At 43.4% G+C, this 23,903-nt stretch overlaps 2 protein-coding genes across 2 annotated transcripts in view; both read left to right on the top strand.

Moving 5' to 3' along the window:
• The window catches only part of lhfpl7 (LHFPL tetraspan subfamily member 7), a 124,776-nt gene that overhangs the window by 80,324 nt on the left and 20,549 nt on the right, over positions 1 to 23,903 (top strand). The gene's annotated exons all lie outside the window — the stretch shown is intronic.
• The window catches only part of LOC146378813 (E3 SUMO-protein ligase KIAA1586-like), a 30,772-nt gene that overhangs the window by 2,728 nt on the left and 4,141 nt on the right, over positions 1 to 23,903 (top strand). The gene's annotated exons all lie outside the window — the stretch shown is intronic.

Below are 23,903 nucleotides of genomic sequence, written 5' to 3'. Positions count from 1 at the left end.
TGCTAGGCCCCCCTTTGTTGTACAAGAAAAATGTTGGCCCCCCCCCCATGCGCGCGCACGCACGCACAAACACATCCTCCAACCACACACACCCATATTTTGCTCCATTGCGGTTTATTTCACACCTCAAACATTTAGTAAACAATTAAGCAAATACAAGTAATCTGCAATAAATTTCAGGTAGTAAGAAAATAAACTACTAACTCTTTTACGCTACGTCCGCACCTACACGGGTATTTTTGAAAACGCAGCTGTTTCGTCCACACGTAAACGACGTTTCGAATCACCGAAAATGGAGATTTTTGAAAACTCCTTTTTTGCATTTACGTGTGGACGAGGAATACAGAGTTCGTCACGCAACGTCAAAGGTATGTGCATTTTTTCACGTCACGCTGTGCGCCACGTTATTGTTTACATGAGATGAATTGCAGAATGGCAGATAGAGACAAAATACTGTTACTGTTAATCTGACTGTCTTCAGGTTTCACATGCTTACATATATACACACAGTTACTGTCCCTCGATTTAGAAAGGCAGAGGCGTCATGATGTGATTATTTTACGTGTAGTTGTTTTTTTCCTGTGTAATAATATTCAACATTGCTATCAATACATTTTTCAAAAAATGCCTCTCTGTGCAAAATGGGTTTAAAAACATAAACAGCTGTGGGATACTGTTTGTTCGTGATTTGAACTGGGGAAACAAATCGTGGCAGGATCAGCCTGATATTATTTTTATCCCGCTGTAACTTTACTGTATAAAGAGCTAACAAAATGTCAGGAGTAGTTAGTCATTACAACAAGTGTTTGTGAACTAAAAATCAAGAATGTGGGATACTATTTGTCCGTGATTTGAACAGCCCAGCGCTGCTCCCGACGAAGGGAAAACCAATTCTGCAGGGGAGACCTACCTCGGCACTTGTGCAGGTGAAACCAAAGGGCAGATATGCTTCACCATATTTTCTAGTCTTTGGCTTAGAATGAAGTTGGTTTGGAAACATATTCAGCTATGCTTCATCTCCTGCTTTGCGTTTGTGTGGGAGCCCGTGCTAGCAGTGTCCAAGCGTTTGTTTTGTTTTTCCCTTTTCATACCGCTCCCCCCCTGCAATGGTTCTGTGCCCCCCCCTAGGGGGCAGGCCCCACACTTTGGGAAGCTCTGTCTCAGCCTAAATTTTAATTATTACAAATAAGTGCCAATCCCTTAAGCTAAACCTAATTCAAATTTTCACCTTAAAAATAAGTCTTCCAACTCAAGCAGGCTTTTTGATGCCAGTGGAAAAAAAAATCAAACTCTTGCAAAATTGAACCTGGCCAGGTCCGAACGGCTGACCTGTTCATGAACCTCTCATTAGTGATATCATTAGCTGCTGCCTGCCGCGGGGTGAATCGCACCGCAGGGATGAGCCTGGAGGTCTGCCTAAATCAACTAAGAGCGGCGGTTTTCATCTCGTCTGACTCTGGATGGCCTCCTCCGCCAGCCATGGGTTAATGTGGCTGACCCCCACCACCAGCCACTGTCGACACTCTCCACCTGCACAGCCCAACAGCTCAGCTCGAGCCATCACTCCAAGCTGACCCGACTTAATCTGTGATTATCTGTCAAACGGGAGGCCATTTATTCCAGATTAATTTATTCATCTTCCTAGTGTGGCTTCCGCTGCGGGGGATTGATGGTGCAATATATCTGAGGGAAAGAGAGCAGAAGATGAGGGCGAGTTCTTGCTTCCGTCCTCCACTCTCTCTGTGAAGGGTGGAGATCAGTTTTACTGCTCTCCTTCACAGTAGCCCCCCGTCAGCCTTCGCAGGACAGACAGTTAATCAGCTAATTAAAGCAAAACTCTAAGATTATTAGTAAGGTTCACTGGCCTACATCTTCATCTCAGCTTTAAGTGTGCCTTGCAGATGGGGCATAACTTACTTGATAGTTAATGTCAATATTTCTCCCTAACAGGAAATAGGGAGAGTGTCAGCGTTTCTTCAGCTCTTCCATCTCTTCTGCTCTCTTCCTGTGTTAAAGACATACCCTTAGGTTTTTGGGAAAGTCAGCCCTTTGATCAGCATAATGTTACGCAGCGAGAACATTGGTAGCCTCCTCACGTGCCAGTATTATATTTTTTTCAGAGATTATGTAAAACTATCTGATTTCAAACACTGCACTCAAACATCACCAAACATTGTTGAAATCATCCTAAAACAGGATTTCAACAAAAAACACGCTTACATGGATGCATTTCCTGTATGCATGTAAGGTTTTCTTTACCTGTTGAAAACACGATGAGAGCAGCAGGTGTCCACCAGAAAGGGTTATTTGTTCATCGTGGTGCCGAGGAACAGCAGAAGACCGTATGTTTGTTTTAAATGGAGCAGTGTCTTTTATGGCTTGTCTCTCCTCGCCACAGTTCCCTTGTCTTATTCTGTCTCTCTCTCTGGCACCTGGTATTCTGAGCTACAGAGGTGAACTGGATCCCCATGACTGTGATGGCTCATTACAGAGTTCTTCCTATCCTGTAGCCATGTAGACACACACACAGACTTCTGTCTCCCTCCTTCTTCTGCCTAGTGAGTTGTTGAAGGCTAGCTGCCTGCTTGCATCCGTGTCTTTAAACTTCAACAAAAATCTCTCACCAAGGATTTATGTGCTCGAGGCAGGATGAGACCGCTCGGTCTCACATTTTAGGGCCCTCGGTGAAGGTGTTAAGGAAGCAAGACGAGAAGTAGTGAGGCGGAGAGGTAGGAGTCTAAGAAGATTATTTTAGGTTGGCCCTCTGGCTGCTTGTCTGATGGAGCTCCCAAGATGGTGCTTGGCCTTGCCTTGAATCTGTGCTTTTGTAGAAGGAGACATCAGTTATAAATCTCTTCTACCTGTTTAATCCCATCTAAACTTCACCCCTTTACTTAGAGTTCCAGGAGTAATTATTTTTGGAGAAGAACAACTTTCCCCCCGCTGAAAACTCCCCTCCTCTCATAACGGCCCATTACCTGCGGCAGTGCACCCCACTGCAAGATCGCTCCACAGGTAGAGCAATATTGTCAAGGCTATTACACTCAGCTTATTATACTTAGTGCCACTTGTTGTAGGCTGTATAAATGTATTAGCACTATTGTGCTTTCTGAATATGAAAAGGGTCAAGGCGGGTTATAACAGGATGGTGTTTAAGTGTCAGGCACTTTTTTTCCCCAAAGATGAATAAAAGTCTGAGAGAAAAATGTTTTAACAGGTGATTCAAGGACACAAAGTCCTTAAAAATCTATTGCTTCAGCCAGATGCCGGAACACAATAGCGGCACATCGAGTGAGACCAATGGGAGAGGCTTATTGAAAGTCAAGTCAAACATACTTCCTCCTTCCTTCTGTCTCCTCTCTGCCCACTTGTATCTGTTCCTCATCGCTCCCTCTCAGAGCTGCTGTCTCCTCTCCGCTCTGTCCTCCCAGATGTGCCGCATTAATTCCACAGCTGCTGTCCCCATTAATGTTCACCGTCACAGCTTGCACACGCTCATTTTCACTGTTTTCAGCCTCCCTCACCACGTCTGTGTGTGTGTGTGTGTTTGAGGGAGAAGAGCAGCAGCTGTTAGCCCTCCGCTTCCTAGTAAAACTATAGTAGCAGCGGTGTGAGGAGGCGAGAGCGGCAGATTTACTCATTCATGGAGGTGTCATCAGCAGCCGCGCTCATGCTTGTCCCTGACTCGTGCACAGGGATGCACACACATGCAAACACCACTACTCCCTTTCCCATTTAAAACAGTCCTGCCTGAGAAGCTTTCAATAATCCCCTCTCCACAGTGGGCTGTTTTTCCAATACATTGCTCTGACCAGTTGAACCCAGTGGACGATATCTGTTCTTTACCCCCAGGCTCCTCTCGAGCCTACGACAGCCTCCTTCCCCCTCTTGTTTAAAACTCAGTGGGGATATTTTGTGTGTGGCTGTGATGGCAAGGCGGTCCCTGCATTGTATCTTAAAATGCAGATGTGCATATATAAAAAAAAAGAAAAAAGAAAATTTGAAAAGGCAGCATCCATCACAAGTGATACATTTTTAAAATCTCATTGCATACACATTAATCATTAATTTGTTTGCTTAACAGTGTTGCCTTTCTCGCGGTTATGACCTGATGGTTAATATATAAGTGGTTTTATCCAGGCCTCATTAAAGCCTGCAGTAAGTATTAAAGCATTAAACTGATTTGTGTGTAATTTTGTCCTTTTGCAAACTTACCTCTCATTGCCTGTTTGTTCAGCGCAGGTCTCCGTAATTCTCTTCCTCTCGCTCTTATTAATTTGTTAATTTGAATGCGGAGGGAAGTAATTGAAGGTCGCACCTTTGTGTGGGTTTCCTAGCTTAATGAAGGATGAAACAGTCTTCATTATGAGTGTGTGTAATAAACTAAGCAGAATTTGCCGACGCTATCGAGGTGCACTCTGGGATGTGTGAGAGCTGTTGCTCTTGGAGTTGAAATACTTAATTGTGGCTCATTTTTTTGTTTAAAGTTTGATATCTTAAGATTTCACAGTTGTTTTTTGACACCATATATGAGTAACATATGTGTCTGCTTAAATAGCAGCTAAAGAAATGCAGGTCATTTAAATAAAGAAAGTTATAATAATTTGCATTTAATTATTTTATAAATTTTGATTTACATGCATATTTCGTTACTCATGAACCTCCTTTCCTTGCAGACTGAGTGCAGAATGTGGGCAAAGTTTCAGTGCAGAAGACTGCACTTAAACCTCTTTTCCACCAGCACCAACTGTGCTTGCCCCAAAACTTTAGGGTTTTCCAGTAGGTGATAGTACCTGGTACCAGGTGTTTTTCTAGTATTAGCCGGGGTTCCAGCTGAGCTGAGTCGAGCTGGAAATGTGATGTCAACAGACAGTATGCCACTGTTTGGCCACTGAGTGATGTCACTTCATAAAAATAAAAAAGCAGAGGTTTACCATCAGTTTAGCAGCAGGTGCACCATTGCATCGATGTCCTCCATTTTTGTGTTGTGTTTGTGTCACATGATGTCACAGGACTTTTGGGCTGCGTTGCTATAACAACCCCACCCACATCAAGGTGGTGCACAAATGTTATGGAAAATGACTGAAACTGAGTAGAGCCAGTGGAAAAGAGGCATTTGTGTCCTGTTTAGAAGCTTTGTCTTTTGTTTTCATTAACAAATTTTAATTTGCACACGCCTTTTACTTTTGCTTTCTGGATAGGTCTACTGCTTGGATAGGTGCATCGTGGTTCGTGATAAATTATACTGTTTCACAGCATAAGTGTTGGATGATGAAAAATTATGATTAAGTTGTGCATTGAAATGTGATGCCAAGGGCTGCTTTACAAGCAACCATATATGAGGAGTTGAGGGTGAGATCTGTCTGTGAGGACAGGCTAGAATGATTTTTAACCGCTGAAGTAAGAAAATCAGGTAAGGTTGTTGAAAACCTTAAGGGTAATGGCTTGAAAGTGAGCCCCAATTGAACACATCTGCAAATTATATGCTACAGCCCAACCATTCCAGATTTTCCTGAATTGGGTTGGAGTTTAAGCCTCGCACACTCCTCCAGTAAAAATAGATATCTCATTTTTGAAGGGACTGCATGGTCCTGTTATTGCTAATGGCTGCCACTTCTGCCACACTGCTTGCTTGCTGCTGACAGGATCTTAGCTCTGAAGGATTACCGTGCTAGCCAGCGAAATCCTCATACGCAGACACTAATAAACACACAACACACAACAACAGCACACACACACACGGAGAGGAACAAACAGCAGTGAGCCGTAAGACTGAGGTTGAGTGTTGGACACGGGGAATCAGGGACTAAGGGGACCCATTGTATCTGAAGCCGTGACCCAGCCCTGCCTGCCTCAGATAACAGAATTACTGCAAATTGAACTTCAGGGTTTTCTCTCTTACTTTGCTTTTCCCTGTCTGCAAATCGCTCTATCTTTACCCGCTGCCTGTGTCACCTCGTCTGTGTCTCCCTTTCCGATTTACGAATGGGAGTCAGAGCCCGAGAGAAAGCGAGAGCGAAAGACAAGAGATGGACGCAGACACAAAAAAGATGGATCGCTGCTGGTAAGCAAGAGACAGAAACGAGCGGCAAGGAAAAGTGAGACCGATGTCTGTGGAAAGCACGAGAGAGAAAAAAACAACGGGAGGTGAAATGCTTGCGAAAGGCAGAAGGCGAGTCAGGGAAAGTACTCGTGGAAAGGCTCTGCACTCCCCCCAACAACTTCCTTAATTAGGAAATATAATATTGAGAGAGGATTGTGGTGGATCAGTTATGGGAGATAATGGTTTTATCTATAGCCACCACACAATTATAAATACAGCTGCCAAGGCCCTTTCCAGGTTGACTACCTGGAGTGAGGAGAAGTGTGCCGGAAAGAAAAGCCTCAGGCTATGATTTGCACAGTGGATTTTAACAGAATTGTATGGAATACTTTTGCATTATTAAAGCCCCCATTAAAGACAAGAAGGAAGAGTGTCTATTAACATAAAACAGGATTTAGACCCCGAAGGGACAGGCAGAAGCAGTGATGAAAATCCATCAAGCCAAATGCTGATTCCGGGCATTTATTGTTAAATTATGCGTTTGCATGAATTAGTTAGAGTGAAGGAAATAAAACAAGGTTGCAAATAAGAAATACTTTTTTTTAAATGTATTATCCCATATTCCTTTAATTGCTAATGCCTAATCTATTAAGGCATTACCCCTGTGATTTAGCATTGCACTTTAATACAATTGGGGAACTGGAGAACTGTTAAAAACAGAATGGTCAGAAGTGAAGCAGAAGAGCAACCAGATATCTGGATTTTCCAAAAGAAAGTCAAAAATGCTGTGTCCTACATTTCCCATAATGCAGCTTAAAAGCATCTCTTCTCATTACGTCATCATTAAAGTTGCTGATTCATTCTGTGACAACTGACATAAAGCAGTTTTCACACAAGTCAGTCATGCCCTCATGGCTCACAGCCTCTTTGGGTTTAAAGGTGATGGTTTTGGCCAGTTAAGGCAATGTGTGCTCCAGTTAACAGAGCAATGGGAAGTTGGCGCTCCACCTGGAGAAATTTCTTTTCCAATAGCTTCGAGTGCATCCTGTGTGGCGTATTAAAGAGCCTGCTCCTCACTGATTGAATCCTAAATGGATTTCTCACCCATAAACCCCCAACATTCACAATAACCTTGAGTATTACCATTTTTATACATACCACTCTCCTTCCTCGAAAGGTGCCTATCTATACAGCCGTTAGTATTATGATTGCCTCTTTGGAACAAACTATTTGTTCTCATGTTTGCTCTCTTTTGGGCTTGAAGGAGGAGACAAGTCGAATGCAAGTTGTGAAATTGCTCACAGCGTTGTGAAATCTTTTTCAGCGAGCCAAACACAGAAAAACACTCTGTTTTTCCCAGAATTCAGTGGGAGGGATGTGGGGGGTGCAGAGCGGCGTAACTCTCACATGGGCACTCACCACCTTGGGTTCATTTTGAGTCTTTAGCCGCTATTTTTATTCTCCTCCACTCTCGCAGCTCTTTTACTTCTTCCTTATTGTCTTTTTTCCTTTGTCCGCTTCATTTCCAGCTCTTTCTGTCCTCTGCCAAATGGGAAGCTGTTGTCATCGTAACCACAAGTGTCTTTGGCTTCCTCTTTCTCTGTTCCTGTTTTCCTCGTCTGCCTTTCTGCACGTCTTTCTCTTTTTTTTCCTGCCATGCGATAAATATTTATTTCCATGCCACTTGAGGAGGAGGTCTGAGGTATGATGAGGATGACTTGAGTGGCTTTTAAGGAGCTAACAAAAATTGAAATTGGTAGCTGCTTCCCTGGTATGAAGACAGCACGCACACACACACACACACACATACGCTCAGGAAACGCATACCCGTACATACATGGGCTGAATGGAAGTGGATTGATTGTAGCGGATGCCTCGTGTTTTTTTTACAAACCTTTCTCATTCACTGAGGGAGGCTTCTGGTTGCTTGCCCTCCCTGGGGGGTCTTCAATATCTGTTATGGGTGGGTGTGGAGGCCTGCACTGTGTGCCAGTCAATTTTAATCATATAAAGCTGCCCTAGTCCTTCACTGAAGCCATGTCAGCTGTATATTCCACTCCTCCTCCTCACTCTGCTGTTGAACCTGAGATAGCATTTTTGAATCAAGTGTGGAAGTTTTACGAGAACAAAGAGCAGACGAAGATACACCTCAGAGATCTGAACTAAAACTTCAGTTGGTACAGTCAGGGGGGTATTTTTTTATGAAACAGTCTAGCAGCTTTTCTCATGAATTCTTTCTTTAATTTTGTCTTTCTCTTTCAAAATGAGTGCCAAAAACTCCTGTGCCCTCCCTCACTGCTTCCTCCAATCTGGCATTTCTCAGTGAACCACAGCTACAAATCTTCCGCCCACCATATGGACCGAAATCCTATAATAGTGCAAATTGAATGAGGTGTGTTTGCACACAGTCTCTGTTCCTCATTCGCACAAAAATTACACGCATTAGTAGCCGTGGGACAAAGTGGGCAGAAAGAAGGGAGGACCTCCTTAGCCTGCAGTCTGAGATGGTGCATGGTTGGAGGAGAAGATGCTGTTTTGCATGGCAATAGGCTGATAGTGTGTATGGGTGAAGTCATGGCACTGGCTGGCCATCAAACACAGCCTGAATAGGAAGGAGGCCGGACCCGGACGCTCCATGGCTAATTGTGTTACCCAGAGAAAGCTCAGGCTCGCCTGTTCTCAGCCATTGAGGAGTTGGAGGGTTTGAAGCCTTTCAGGATAAGGTAGAATAGTCCCCGGTCTATGAATGGGCCCTTCCAGAAAGTGAGAAAGGCTTAAAGACAATACAAGAGGAGGAATGTGATTATTGGATTGGACCTTTTTTTCCCAGAGATTAAACTGTGTTGGCAAACACACAGTTGAAATAGTTCACTGGTGCTGAAACTGATACTGTCTCAGCTGAATGAGCGGTGGAGTAACATTCACACTGAAAACCTGGCAAAACAACGAGTCTGTTCAGCACTCCTTAGTGCTAACACTGGCCGTGCTCACAACTGGCTTTTGATTACCTGGTATTCATGCCTGATAGAAATCAGTGTTTACTACTGTGCCTTCATAGCTCACCTGGAGCCAGACTTACCATTGGAGACTGTGGTTAATAGCCTTGTCATGTATTCTTTGCAGATTAAATTACCACCTTTTATGGACTTCTAAGTGGATAGACACAAACTGCTAATTTACCAGCGAAACCTTTGGGAATACAATCAATTTCTCTTCTTTGTTGTCATTTTCCCTCTTTTTCTTTCTCTTTGTGGTCATAATGTACAGCCACTACAAAAAAAGGGAGAACTTCATCTATCATATTAGCATGTGTAGTTTTGGAGAACGAAGCACCAATAACCACCTTCCTGTATCATGTCCTCCACCTTGACTTCTCTGACCTTAGAGGCAGGGATGTTAAACCACAGATATCCTTGAGCCTTGCTATTTTTATGTCTTTCCTAACCTTTTAAAAAATGTTCTGCTCGGGCAGTGCCTTAGTTTATAATCTCCATCCATCTCTGTCAGCTGGTAACTGCACCCCCGAAAGACATAATCGGATTTTGGAGGCATTAAACAGCAAATAGCTGCTGTCACTGGACAACCTGCTAGTAACCAGGTTTAGAGAGGGAACACCGCATTTGTCAAGTGTCACTGCAGAGAAGAAAACGCCAGATACGGACATGTGTTGTACACTTGCTCTGTAGTCTCATAGGAATTAACAGAAGCTGTTAGAATGAGATGGGGGGGGGCATGTAATTTCTTATACTGTCAAGTTGTTTGTACAAGTTAATAGGGTTCCCTAAGCTGAAATGAAGATTTTAAATGTAAGGAGGGTCGTGAGAGTAACCTTTGAGGGTAGAAGCGTTGCTAGTTCATCAGTTTTCACTGGCACTTTAAATTACTGGGTCTAAAATGATTCGTTATGTATCACAAACCACTGATCGAGAGCACTGGATCAAAAGATTATTTTTATTAAAGAGTCCTGATTGCATTTTCACTTTGATTGATAGTTTGCAACTCTAATTTATTAGTTTGGGTAAATAATCTGACAGCAACACGAGAACTCTAAAAGTGGTTGAGGAAAACCAGTTGTCCTTGGATTGATTGATGCCTAATGAAAGCCACTCAGCAGGTTAACACATTCTATGCACATAAATTGGGAGAGACCCATAATTTTAATTTCACCAGTCTAATGATTAAAAGCCTCTTAAAAAGTTGGCGACATTACAGCTTCAGTAATAGCTCAACCCTGTCAGATTAACCAGCGGACTGATATTATCAGGTAGTTATCGATCTATTTATGGCAGATAAATAAAAATAACAAATAAACGAGATGGACAAAGAACTTTTCAACCATGTTTTCTATTGATAACATGCATATTTCAGATGCCACAAACACAACAATCAGCTGATCCCAGCAGAATTGGGCAAAGCGTAAATGAGTAAATAAATAACCATAAACACAAAAAATATAGTGGGAAGTCTGTTTATGCTACCCACATAGCAAAATTGGTATGGCCTGGATCTGGCCCACACAATGTGCTTACACATGGCCCACATACCGCAAAGAATGACGGCCCTTTGGTGGCCCACACATGGGTCAGCACAAGGCCAGTTGCAGACACACAGGTGGTCCTGTGCTGGTCCATGTGTGGGCCACCTCTGACAAACCAGATCTCAGCCACCAAAGGGGGCCGTCTTTCTTTGCGGTATGTGGACCATGTGTAAATTGTGTGCAGCCACAGGCCAGTTGCAGACACTGCTGGCCCTGTGCTGGCCCAGAACAGTTTCAGCTCTGGCCCCAGATGTCAGCCTAATGTGTACCTTAATCAAGCCATGTGATAACAACATGTGCCGGAACATAATTGTGCAAAAGTAACATGACGAAACTCTGTTCAGACAGTGAATGGACTGAGTGTTTTATAGCGCTTTTCGACTCTCAAATTACTCAAAGTGCTCTATACAACATGCCACTTTCACCCAATAACACACTTTCACTAAACTGAGTGCTTCCTAACTACATTCATACATATTCACACTCTTGACATGCAGACTGGTGCATGTCAAGAGTGGACTGTTTACCACCACCATGTTTACCACTGGGTGGCTGTAGCTCCTGGTAAACATGAGTAAACCCTCACTAGGATTTGGATAAAGTATAAACTCACAAACCTGTCAAATCTGCATTTGAAACGTTGGCTACTATAGCAATATAGTATTGCAACATGGCATTTGGGTCTTCTAACTAAAATAGGAAAATAGGAACATAAATAGTGTCATCATTGCTAGACCTGGCCCACATCTGGTTGACATAAACTCTGCCATGACACCAGTCAGTCAGAAGTGCCAGCTTGATGCTGGATCCGGGCCAGACCTGTTTTCTATGAGCCTGGGTCACATAAACCAAACCACAATCGGGCCAGATGTGGCATGCCATCACATAAACAGTGCCATCTACGCCAGGCCTGGCCCATATCTGGATGACATACCACTTACCATGCCAGAAGTCAGCCAGCAGTGTTGGCTTGACACCAGATCCGGGCCAGACCTGTCTGCTATGTGGGTGTACTTAAAAGAAAAAAAATCAGACGATATATCAGAATATCAGATTTTTAAATATCTGATATCAAATATTGATATTGGTCTTAAAAGTTCTGCATCCATCAGACTCGAGACAAAATCTTTAGTTCATCCCACCAGAGCACAAAAGCTGTGCTAGTTCACATTATGGATATAGTAAGCCAAGAAAAACAATTAGGATGCTTTCCATGTTTACTACTATAACGAATAGATATGGCCACCACCACAAGGTTGAATCTGCCATTACCCTTTACAGTGTGCATGTGTCACTGCAACAACACTTGCTCGTTTACCAGTTCATCTGTTGATTGGCTCTTGGCAGTAGCGGCCTGACAGCTGTTGTCTTACCCGCTACGGAGTTCTCATACAGATCTCTATTCAGGGTTTCTTGAGTGCCTGCCTCTCTTTTATAATATCTGAAGATGTTGGTCAACCCTAGATCATTGCTATGCTAGAGAAAATGGGTCAAATCAAACCCAGGGATCTGTGGTAGGTAATGAATTGGAGCAAGTGTTTCCATATATGTAAGAATTGCCTATTTCCTCCTGCCTGCCAAGTGATTTGTGCCGCCTGTGTACCTTCAGCTGGTGAAATTCATTTCAGACGTCTGTATTGTTTGTTCTGGAAAATGAGAAATATGTATCAGACACTTGCGATGTCTCATTCATCACCAGCTCCCGCTGTCCGAGAGTATCTCTCCTCCAAAGACAGATAGATATGGCAGGGTATTGTCTGTGGCTGACACCGTTGTCAGAGGCGGTCATTGTGGATGTGAATGCTCCTCTTCCCAGGGACAGATAAAGCAGAGCCCTCTCTCTTTTTCCACTGTAATTGCATTCTGTCTCAGTGCGCTGGAGATGTAACTATCAGATGATATGAGTAATGAAAGTCCTAAAATGAGGTGCTTTCCTTTTCGAGTGTCACGCACAAACTTGTTTGTAGCCAGTTGAGTGAATGGATAGATTATTTGTATGTGTGTCTGAGTGTGAGTGTGTGTGCGTTTCTGAGGAGGGGGAAACAGTGATTGGTAATCATTTGGATGGGAGAAATGAGACTCCTCATCAATCAAACCGTGTTCGTTAAAGGTTACGTCGCCACATCTGAGGGAACGTATTCAGCCTTAGCGAGGGGAATAAAAAAGTAATTATCCTTTATCATCAGTGAGAGGAGACTTGACATAATTAGTTTTTTTTTTAAGCTGATTTGGGCTTCCTTTCCTTCGGGATTAAATATATCAGCTAATCATTCGACTGTTCACCAGCCATCAGGCCTTACAGTCACCCGTCTCCTAACAGATGAGACAGAAAGCTGTCCATGACTCCGTCTTCCAGCCCGTCTATTGATCAGCCATGATGATCTGTGTTCCACCTCCGTTCCTGCAATTTATCTCTCGCTTCAACTTAACTGTGCTGCTCGTCATATTCTGTCTGGATGTTTTGTGTCTTCATGGTCTGACATGTAATGCTTCCATTCCTCCGATAATGTAATGCGAGGGCTTTGGGGACAGCAAGAAGAAATAATTTTCCCTCAGGCATCAGTAGAGTGTCAAACTGTACATTAATAAATCTATGTTATTATTGGCAAGGTCGTATTGCTCAGACCTCATTTTCACAATAGTTGTATCTTCATCGTTGATAAATATTATACATATGCTGGTTTATATCATATTATAAACCCATTTTAAAGTGACGTGTGATGTATCTGTGCCTCCTGCTCCTAAAGCCTAAACTCAAAAAATCTGAAAGTATTACATCCTAAAATTTTCTCTTACAACAGAAATGCTGTTATATTAAAAAAAAATGTGTCAAGGCAGCTCAATGCTTCAAAACCCAGTTTCATTCTCATGTTTTCAAATGCTTAAGAGCCTATTTCACTCAGGTTTTACTGTGAATATAGAAGTATTTCACCTAATTAAATGCGGTCATTCAGTGCTGTTAGAAAACTTTGTGCTATGATTGTAACAATGTTAATGTTACTGAGGGAAAATTGAGTGCCCTTGCTGATTAAATGTGTAGTCTCTCGCACAAGGGGAAAAAAATCTGCACCATTGCCTTATTTAAACAATCAGAAAATAAGAAACTGCATTCATTTTGAGGTATAACTAGCTACTTTTGTAGTCCAAGCTTTAGTTTTTACCAGCTCCTGGTGGACAGATCTGAGGCTTTAACTGCCAAATGAGCAGGTCAGTTAATCAGAGAATTTTAGAGCAGCAAAAATGTTGTGTTGAGAGCAGGAAGAGTGAATCGTTGAAGCTGTGGATCAGAAAACCAAGAAAATAGAGGTAAGAAAAACTGAAGGCTTGTTGCAAGTTCTGCTTGATTTTGTCACTAAAAGACTTCAGTCTGCTACCCCAGTGATCATTTTTATTGTATTGTATTTTCATAGAGTTGGTGGAATCACAGGTAAAGACTTACAGATATAGGATTTTTACAACCAATACTCATATTTGGTGATTTAAAAGTCACATAGACACTTGTTTGTGCCATTTCAAAGTCGTGTTTTGCAAGCAGGGAAGTTGGAGCGCCCTCTGGTGGACAAACTATGCAACATCAAAGGGATTACATAGTTGAAAGGGTGTTTCTGCCATCCCGTCTACTTTTTACCCCGTCAGCCTTTAGTATTGTCGTCACCCAGCCGGACGGGTGGGCAAGCAACGTGGACACCCAAGTTTGCGAATACAATAACTCAAGAACAAAGTTCGAATTTTGAAAGTTCGAATCTCGGTAACCTCGGTAATTAGAGCAAAGATGAGTCTAATCTATTGATGCACACTGTTTTTACATGTGTAGACCGTATTCATACATAGTTCTGCTACCAGTGCAAATGTTACAAATTTTTACTGCCTCGCAATACTAGTAAATACTTGTAAACTTTAATCAGCCCTAAGTAATGTTGGAAAAACTTTTATCTTTGACTTTTTGTGCCGTTAAACTCACACCATGCCTTCAACATCCTTCACTTTGACATTTATTTGAAAAGTACAGGTGAATATGTTATTGGTGACAGCTACCTGAAGTGCCGATAGCAGTCTTGAGATATCCCATCCTGAGAGCAAGCTACGGTGATTTTGAATTAGAGGAGGACAAGGATAAGGTGGCCTCTCTTCCTGCCATCATGAAGCTTCTAATTACCTGCCATCTTCCTTAGTCTCCTGGACTTCACACTGGGTGTAAAGACAGAGCGAAAGAAAGAAAAGAGAGGAAGAATTATGGAATGAAGGCAGAATGAAGGAAGGGGGTTGAGAGACTGTAAGAGAAAAAGAGAGTGAAAGCCTAGTGAAAATCCATATACATGATTTATACCAGTGCGACTGTGCGCGGTAGGCAGGAGTTATCTTTTATTTATGAGGGCATCAGCGGCAAAGCGCCCAGATGTTAAGCTGTGTGGGGATCTCATCTAGCCAGAGTCACTCTCTGGCAATAAAGCTAGAAGGTAGGCTGTTCGCAGGAGCCGGGGAGGGCGGAGCAGAAATGTGTGTGGACGAGAGAAAGGGCTTTGTCTCCTTTGACAGAAAGCTTTAGGCTAGATCGTCGTGGCTTTAAGCGAAAGCCTTAAAACTTCAGTTGGATTTGTTACAATTTGTGAAAGTAGAAACTCAGAAAAGGTGAAAAACAAGCATTGGGTCATTTACCGGACAGGCTCATTTTCTACTCCTCCATTATTTATCTGCAGAAGACACAACACTTGTTGTTTTCTCCTCTGTCAACAGCTCATCAGAGAGGCTGAGGATTCATTATGGAAATGAAGCCTTCATTGTCAACCTTTGGAAATCAGATGCAGGATCTCGACTCCGAGTATCATCATCATCATCAATCTAACCTCACATTAACACGGCCTGGATATGAAAAACAATCCTTGCAGACTAATAGCTCTAATAAAGACGGGTTGCTAATGTCATGCTGAAGCAACCCAAGGGTGGAGGTTGCCGTCAGGGCAGCGGCTCACGCTTTACATGTTTGCGCTAAAGCAGGCTTTTTCATAACACGGCAATATTTGTGACAAATGCCTAACAGCCGCGGGGCTGAGCGCAGAGAGATCTGTGAACTGTAACAGAAAGGAAAGGTTACACTATGACCGGGTCACACGAACCCTCCAGCTACACAGCAGGTCCAGCAGTTGTGTTAGTTTTAATCTTGGCTTCTGCAGCGCTGCAGCAGCCTGGGCTGGCAGGTTAACCACATTTCATGGATCATATAACCACAGTTTGGTCATATTTGAAAGGACCTATGTGTACTTTAAGTCCTCGTGCTATTTTTCACGTTTCTGTTCTTGTTTATTCTAGGCTGTACTTGCCTTGTTCGTATACAGGGGGCTGGAACCATATTTTCAAAACCTAAAACTACAAGGTCAATAACATCCTGTTTGTCGCTTGTAAAAGGAGCTGAGTCTCACAAAATGACCTTGAATGAAAGATGCTACTCGGCCTGAAAATATTCAGTGTCAGCTTAAGAAAGTGAGTTTGCCGCCGTTGCAGGGCGACCTTAGGATTTGATGGCGGCTGTTAACTTATCCCACCACTCCTGTGCAATTATCTCTATTGGAGTACTTAGTTACATTAAATGGACAGTATTCACATGACATTTCTTGGCTCTTGGAGTAGGTGCTTATGTTATACGATGCTTTTAGCTGCAGATTCTTAATAGGCCAGTCTCTATTAGCAATTACCAATGATAAAGAAAGGATTCGGCAAATGCTACCAGTTTGGTATTTTCAAATATCTCCATCTGCCTCAAAGAGATCAAAAGGAATGCTGAAACATTTCTGTTTTTCCACTTGCGTAACCAGGGGCATCCTCTGTTACATGTTTGATAACAGAAATCCATATAGCTTTCATATCAGCTTTGCTCTGCTGCTGCTGAAAGCTATAATCCCAGTCGCTCACAAATGGGGACTGTCTTCTGTCTGCTGGAGAAGTGTTTCGGTGTGTGCAGGTGTGACTGTGTGTGCAACGTGCTGAATGCAGACACACACACAAAGAGCCACTCCCTGCTGCTTGTTGAAGCCTGGTCATGTTAAAACGCTGACAAATGGCTGTGTCTGCCAAAGACAAAATAATAAGTCCGGTGCAGAGAGGACGGAGAGTAAAATGACATACTAGTGTTTATCTTTTATCATGGTATTTATTTTAATATCATGACTTGATTCAATTTTGTTACATGAATTAACACGACCATGTCTCTGTTCAAACAGCTGATAATGGAGCGATCATGTTTATTTTGTTAAAAAACTGACTTAAAGTCAGTACTGTACAGCAGCAGTCCCCAACCTTTTTTGCGCCACGGACCGGTTTATGCCCGACAATATTTTCACGGACCGGCCTTTAAGGTGTCGCGGTTGAATACAACAAAATAAAACTAGTACCGGTACCGAAAAAAAGAAGATTTACTCATAACACACGTGAAAAGACCCAGGAAAACCGAGTTAACGATCAAAACGATAACAAAATAACGCTGAAAACCGATAAAAACCCTGAAAACCATACATTTCACACCTGAGCCTCAACTCTCACGGCCCGGTACCAAACGACTCACGGACCGGTACCGGTCCGAGGCCCGGGGGTTGGGGACCGCTGCTGTACAGGATTCATGATGCCCTTATAGATGTGCAAGTTTTCAATTCCACAGCCACTATTTTACCCCCATAGAATTAGAGTTGCAGACTTTTAAACTGAGCACTGATAACAACCTGGCTGGGTTTTCTTCTCTTTAGTGCAGATGGGGCGTCCATATTTTCCAAAAAGAACATCAGTTTGTCTGATCACTGAACAGTTTCCCACTTTGCCCCAGTCTATTTAAACGAGCTTTGGCACAGAGAAGACAGTCGCTTTTCTAGATCACATACACATATCACTCCTTTGCACGATAGAACTTGGGCCGTGTTCACAGTGATTTCTGGAAGTGTTCCTGGGCCAACGCAGGGATGTCCAAGACAGAATCATTTCTGTGTTAAATGCAGTGTAGTCTGAGCTAAATAGTTTTTGTTCCTCCAGCTGTTGCTTTTTAATCCTACCTAGTCTATCTCAGTGGTCCCCAACCCCTGGGCCACGGACTCGTACCGATCTGTGAGTCGTTCAGGCCGAGTTGAGGCTCGGGTGTGAAATTTATGGTTTTTCAAGGTTTTTATTGTTAACTCTGTTTCCCTGGGTCTTTTCCTGTGTTGTAGTTGTGTGTCTTATTTTGAAAGAAACCAACCAGAGAGCGTTAAGGGGCAGAGAGCAGGCTGTTACTGTCAATGTGGTTGGCATATTTCAGGAGGATGCGCTAATAAAGTTACACAATTACACAGTGAATTTGCGTTTATTGTTATATTTACAAAATACCGCAGTTTTTGTCTTGGTCGTATCATTTTATTTTGTTGTATTTATCTGCCACGCCTTAAAGGCCAGTCCGTTGTCTGTCTGTCTATCTGTCTGTCTATCTGTCTATCTATCTAGCACTAGCATTCATGACTGTGTCAGTCTATTTTATGTTAAAAGTTACTAGTTGTTTTCTTCTGGCTGGATTTTAAGGGCCATTTAAAATAATAGCTTTTTGTTTTTGTTTTACATCATCTGCCTTTGGATGCTGCATTTGGGCCCTTCTGTACACACTCCTCATCAAGACAGATCAATCCTCTAATAATATATTAGTTCAGTCTGAACTACAATAGTCAAAAAAATAGTGTCATTTTCATCTGCTGTAATTCATACGTGGCAGTATGGCTCTGCTCTGCAACCTCACTGCTTTTCATCATGCATACATGGAAAGCGTGAGGCGGGGAGAGCAGCAGGACCGGCACAGAGCAGGCGTAAGTGACAGCAGATATGAATGCTTACATACTTCCTCACCCCGAGTCACAAATCAGTTGGGAAAGACAAACTATGAGAAGCTGTTATGCAGCAGAGAACATTAAATCTGATAAGAATGGAGGAAATGTTCGAGATGCTGCTAGCTGTATCCAGTCTGCTGTTATTGTATCCTTAGAAAACACATCAACCTGTATGGGTTCTACTCCCCATAAAAGCTCTATTATCATAATGTCCCTGGGCTTGGCACCCCCATCCCATAGGCCAATGGGGTCTCCGTTTCACCGCGCTGATAATAAAAGGTACCTCGGAGCCTCCCCCACACCTCCAGGTTTAGCCCGCTTGGTGTTGGAGCATTATTGGAATATTATGAGCAAGTGTGATGCACACACGTGTGTGTCTTTGGCTTGTTTGCACACAAAAAAAGCAAGGACAGATGCAACAGAGGACTAATTCATCGTCACTTAATGGGATTTCAGTAGGAGCTTGTGTTGTTGACAGTTTACTGTAGCCACCTACCTCGGGGTGAATTATAAAACGGCTGAGAGTTGCTTTGAGTGGTTGTCACAGGGGAGCTGGTCAGACAAAGAGCTGGGTTCTTGAATAGCACCCCCCACACACACGATAAAAAGAAACAAACAAAAAAAAACACAGAGACAGAGCTCCATGTTGCTAAACTCTGTCTCACAATAACGCCGACACATTTTTAGAAAATTGTGTTTGGTCTGGCCCAATTAAATTATTATTCACACTAGTTTGCATTAAAACAGAATTTAAATGGGGCTTAATACGATTTAAAGAAAAGGCAACGTCACAGCCGGACCACCTACATGCGCACACACACACGCTTACACGTACGCACAATCTGAAAACACATGCACACACGTTGTATAACCAACAAGACTGAGAAAACAGCACTTCCCAAGTTGCAGGGAACCTTAATTTAATTTGCCATTGTTTGCTTCAAGATGAGACAAGGTCATTTGCATTTCCTCTCTGAGTACTTTTTTTAAGCTGTTACTCAGCCCACCAGTAGAGCAGAGACACACACGAGAGGCAAAAAAGCACCAAGAAAGCCTAGGCTTAGATAAAAAAAATAAAAAAGCATTGTTTTGGTGTGTGTGTGCGTGTGTGTTGACTGCTGGAGGTTGTCTGTGCCTACGTCTTTGTCTGTCTCATTATGCAGATACACAAGGTTACACTGGCTGCCTGCTGGGTGTCAGTGTGCATTAGTTGCAGTGTTTTACTATCTGTGCTCAGGTCTCCACATGAACATGTGCATCGCAGACAGGACTATTAAAAGCCAAGGTGCGCCCTCACCCGAGCTGTCTGTCAGTGTGATTGGCTGGCTCCGCGTAATCGATGGAGCCTGGCCCACAGGCCAGCCACCTAAATCCATACAGACGGCTGGGAAAGATGAGATGGTGGTGGAAACCATGTAATCTGTCAAACACACACACACACACAAACTCCCGCTGCACTCTGTGTTTAAATGGCCCCCCACTGTTTAAGACCCCATCGATCAGTTAGCGAGCGTGTGGCATTTTGACTTAAACCGTGCATGGATAATGGGCTTGGCAACTACCCTACAGATAGTGTGGGACAGCAGCCCAAGGAACAGGCAGAGTGAGGGGAGGCGCTCCTTAATCCAGGGGTGAGCTGACATGCCTTGACATTGCCAACAGGCTGCAGCTGGATTGAGGAGCATCTGGAACAGCCCCGCGTGCTCCCATCTCTGCCTCACCCCTCTTTGAAGCAATGGCTTGGCCTGGTCTGGTGCAGTTGACTGCCAAGGCAGATGGTACATTGGGTGGGTACAGGCCGGGCATGAGACGTGCATGGGCAGTGATGTAGGTGATGGAAGCACACAGACATGCTTTGGCTTGAGCTGGTCGCGCTGCTCAAATTTACTTAGTCGGGGAGGGTAATGCCGGCTTCACGGCTGTGCATTTGGGATGACATTAGCAAGCCGAACAGTGTTAGGGGAGATGTGAGGATTGGTAGCCCACGATTTTTCTGTGTAAACCTGGGATGTGACCCTGCAAATGGCCCAATCTAACAGACAAACATCACTGGACATCAGTGTTTGTCCTGCCGTGCAGTCTCTCATGGGCAGCTGATTCTGTGTGTAGGACTCCTCACGGATCAGCATGTCATAATTGACACTGTGGCTTTTGACATTTCCAGCTGGACCACAATCACCTAACTTGACATGGCAGCCATCCTAAAGAGAGAAACTGAACTGCGGTACCAGATTAACATCAGTTGATTGGGTACAAACAGCTTTTGATGACTAATGATAGGTCATTTTAATAAACCTAAAGGTATAATAGAACCAGTTTGCTTCCCTTATGGCTCTACAGCCCTTTATAGAGATGGGTTTGCAGATTTCATCAGGTCTGTTAAAGCGACAGTATTTTATCATTCCACAAAAGTCACTTTTCCTTCTTATTTTTTTCTTTCTAAAGGATGCACGTCACTTTGTAAGACACGACTGCACATGCACAGAAGAACCCTGGCCAGTCATTCACAGTGAGCGGCTTTACAGATGGTTTTATGGTGATATTTAGCTCACACATTCATCACGCCCTGCTGTCGAGATCTTTAAATGCAGGTCCGCATATTCAGTTTGTTTTTGCTGTTCAATCAATGGCAGCGCCGACAGGGTCTTTCACCTCTGATGCACCAGCCCTGCACCTCCGTGTGTTCCCGCAAAATTACACCATCATTACAGACTAAGCACACACACTCACACACACACACTAGTTTCCAAACTCAATAAACTAATCACACACCCACTACTAGCCAAATGGACATCAATACGCCACAATCGCAAATGTCAACGCTAATGAATGTAAATGTATTCGGTGTAAACTTGCACACACGAGTTGAACTGTTGCAGGGGAGACGGGTGAAACAGCGAGCCGAGGAAATGTACTGTAGCTCGACCAGACCTCATCCTCCTCTTTCCCCCTCAGGTCCGGCTCACTGAACTTGACCTTGACCTTTCTGTGGCAAAACAACAACAACAACAAAAAAAAGAACCCCTCTTTTGGAGAGACTTTATCATTTTGTCTCAGTAGATTTCTATTCTCTTTTCTAAGTATACAGATAATTTTCTATGCATACACAGTCTCAGCACATCACCCCTCATTAACCAAGATGGGCACCAAATTCAGCTGCTTAATTATCCCAAAACAGAGAGAGGAGAAAATCGCTAATGACAGGCAGTATGATTGACATTACAACTGAGCGCGGTCAGAAGCGGCTTGTCTCCTGCACATGTATATCTGTGTGAGCTAAACCCATTCTTTGAAACACAAAGTGTTGCTGAGCAAAATCTGGACCACATATGGCTATATTCTTGTAAACACCAGACACTTAAATTCTAATTAACCCGCAAAATTGCATGAACTGCAGGCCACAGTTTGTGTGGGCGTGCTGGGCCAGCGCTATGAAAGAGAAACCTTATCGTGGTCTCATTGCTGGGACCTGAAGCGTAGAAGGAGACATCTGATAGGCTGACTGTGCTTGCTGCCACGAGGTTCCTCTGAGGCTGTGCTGTTTCATATCAGCTCTGAGGAGAGACGGTGATGGTCTCATTGCCACTTTTTTTTTTTTTGTGAGGGGGGGTAATGGCTAATTAGGCATTTCATGACTAAAGCTGCATGGCTATACTCATTACATGCTACTCAGTACTCCCAGAGTGCTGCAGCATTATGCTGAGGACAGGGAGCGGCCTCAGTTTCCAGCATCTGTGGCTGTAAATTCTCTAGATTTTTTAAACACTAACTGCATTAACTGTTTATTCATAGCTTTTGGCTTTGTTGGAGTGATAATAACAACATCCCCCACCCCATGCTGTGTAGATGTTTATTTGATTGTTCAAAGTCGTTTCTCCCTGACGTGATAGACGTCCCTATAGATGTTTCTGTCAGCTTAAGTCCTCACCAAGGCCCTGGGTCATTAAAGTGGTGTCTATCAAACACCCTCCAAATTAGATACAGCATCATTTCATTCAAAGGGACAGTGTGTGTGTGTGTGTGTGTGTGTGTGTGTGTGTGTGTGCTGTGTGTGTATGAGAGAGAAATTGGTTGGGGTGTGGGGTTTTTGTGCTGTTGCTTAGTGACAAAGCCGCTAATAGAGTAGCCATTGAAGATGTTAACCAGTCTTTATGCTGCCTGAACCCCCAGTTATCAGGATAATTTGACACTGGAGAACACATCAGTGTTTATGTGAAATTGGGATTGTTGTGTGCATACATGTGTGTGTGTAGAGGTGGAAACAATGCATTGCTTTTTTTTGGTTTGCTGTGTCCCTGTGTTTAAACAAAGGGGTTTTTGTTCCAGACATGCACGAGATGCTCTTGGAGTGTTTGTGCACAGTTAAAGATAAGTGCTGATTTAAAGTCGTAATAACAAGGACAACAAGGGCCCTCCCCTGTTATTGTAGCGTGGCCAGTCAGTTTCGCACCTGCCTTTGTCTTCCGTGTATTCATCCTTCGTACAGATGGTGCGACAATGAAGTGGCCCTGTGTCTCTGTTTGATTACTGCCTCTCCAAAATAAAGGCGGACGATTTAAAAACCTTTTATTTGTTTGTTTTCCCCACATTGTGAAGTTTTGTGACAAGAGATAAAGTTGTACTTGCTCGTTGTGTGCAAGGTTGCTGAAGTCTTAGATACTTGCATTAAAATAATCTTTTCTCACACAACTTATACATAATGGCTGTGGTTGAAATTCAGAGAAGACTGTGCACGCATGAGTCTCTGGGCACCTTGCAGGAAATCAAGCTGTGACACATGTGCAGCATGTTTTCACTGCATCAGCAGTCAGAGATAACAGCTCTGTTTACGCTGCCCGGGCTGCCTCGCCATTCTCCCGTGATAGCACTTAATAGTTGCACACAAGTGTGGAGACACCTCGCTGTGTCAATTGAGAGGCAAGTAGTGAATATCTGCATTCAGCTGCAAAAGGGCAGCCCAGCTATACTGCAGTTGAATGGGTTTGCAATTGAAACCAAACCCTGGAAAGTAAGGACTCAGGTATGTCGTGTCAAGTGCTGGAGGTGTAGGGCTAACGTGATGTTCTGCAGTCGGTTTGATCTTCTGCATTATACTCCACACATAAACCGCCAGGTTACTGCCCACCCAGTTCACCTCTGTGACCTCATACACCAGACTGTGATGATGAGTTCCTGTGCTGCTCCTGATAAATTGCTCAGTAAGGCCGGCCTGGAACTGCAGAAATTGCATCTGTCTCCACAGCAGATATACTAGCCAGTGCAGCTTATTGGTTAGCGGTGGGGGGAGGTGCTGTGTGTTATATAGCGTTTTATCCAGATTTGTATTCTTGTCCGACAGAAACACTCGAGAACCAGAGCCAAGATCAGAAGAAACTAGAATACAAATAAATGAAATGGTTCATGAAAGATTAAAGAAAATAACACAGTGTGAGCCCTGGCTCAGCAGTAGGATAAACTGAACCATGCACAAACCACACAAACTGGATTGAGC

This window comes from Perissodus microlepis, chromosome 10 (assembly GCF_051167445.1).
Source record: "Perissodus microlepis isolate ML-2025 ecotype Zambia chromosome 10, ASM5116744v1, whole genome shotgun sequence".
NCBI classification, from domain to species: Eukaryota; Metazoa; Chordata; class Actinopteri; order Cichliformes; family Cichlidae; genus Perissodus; species Perissodus microlepis.
The sequence above is the reverse complement of the archived record's forward strand: the minus strand, read 5'-3'. Positions and strand labels throughout refer to the sequence as shown.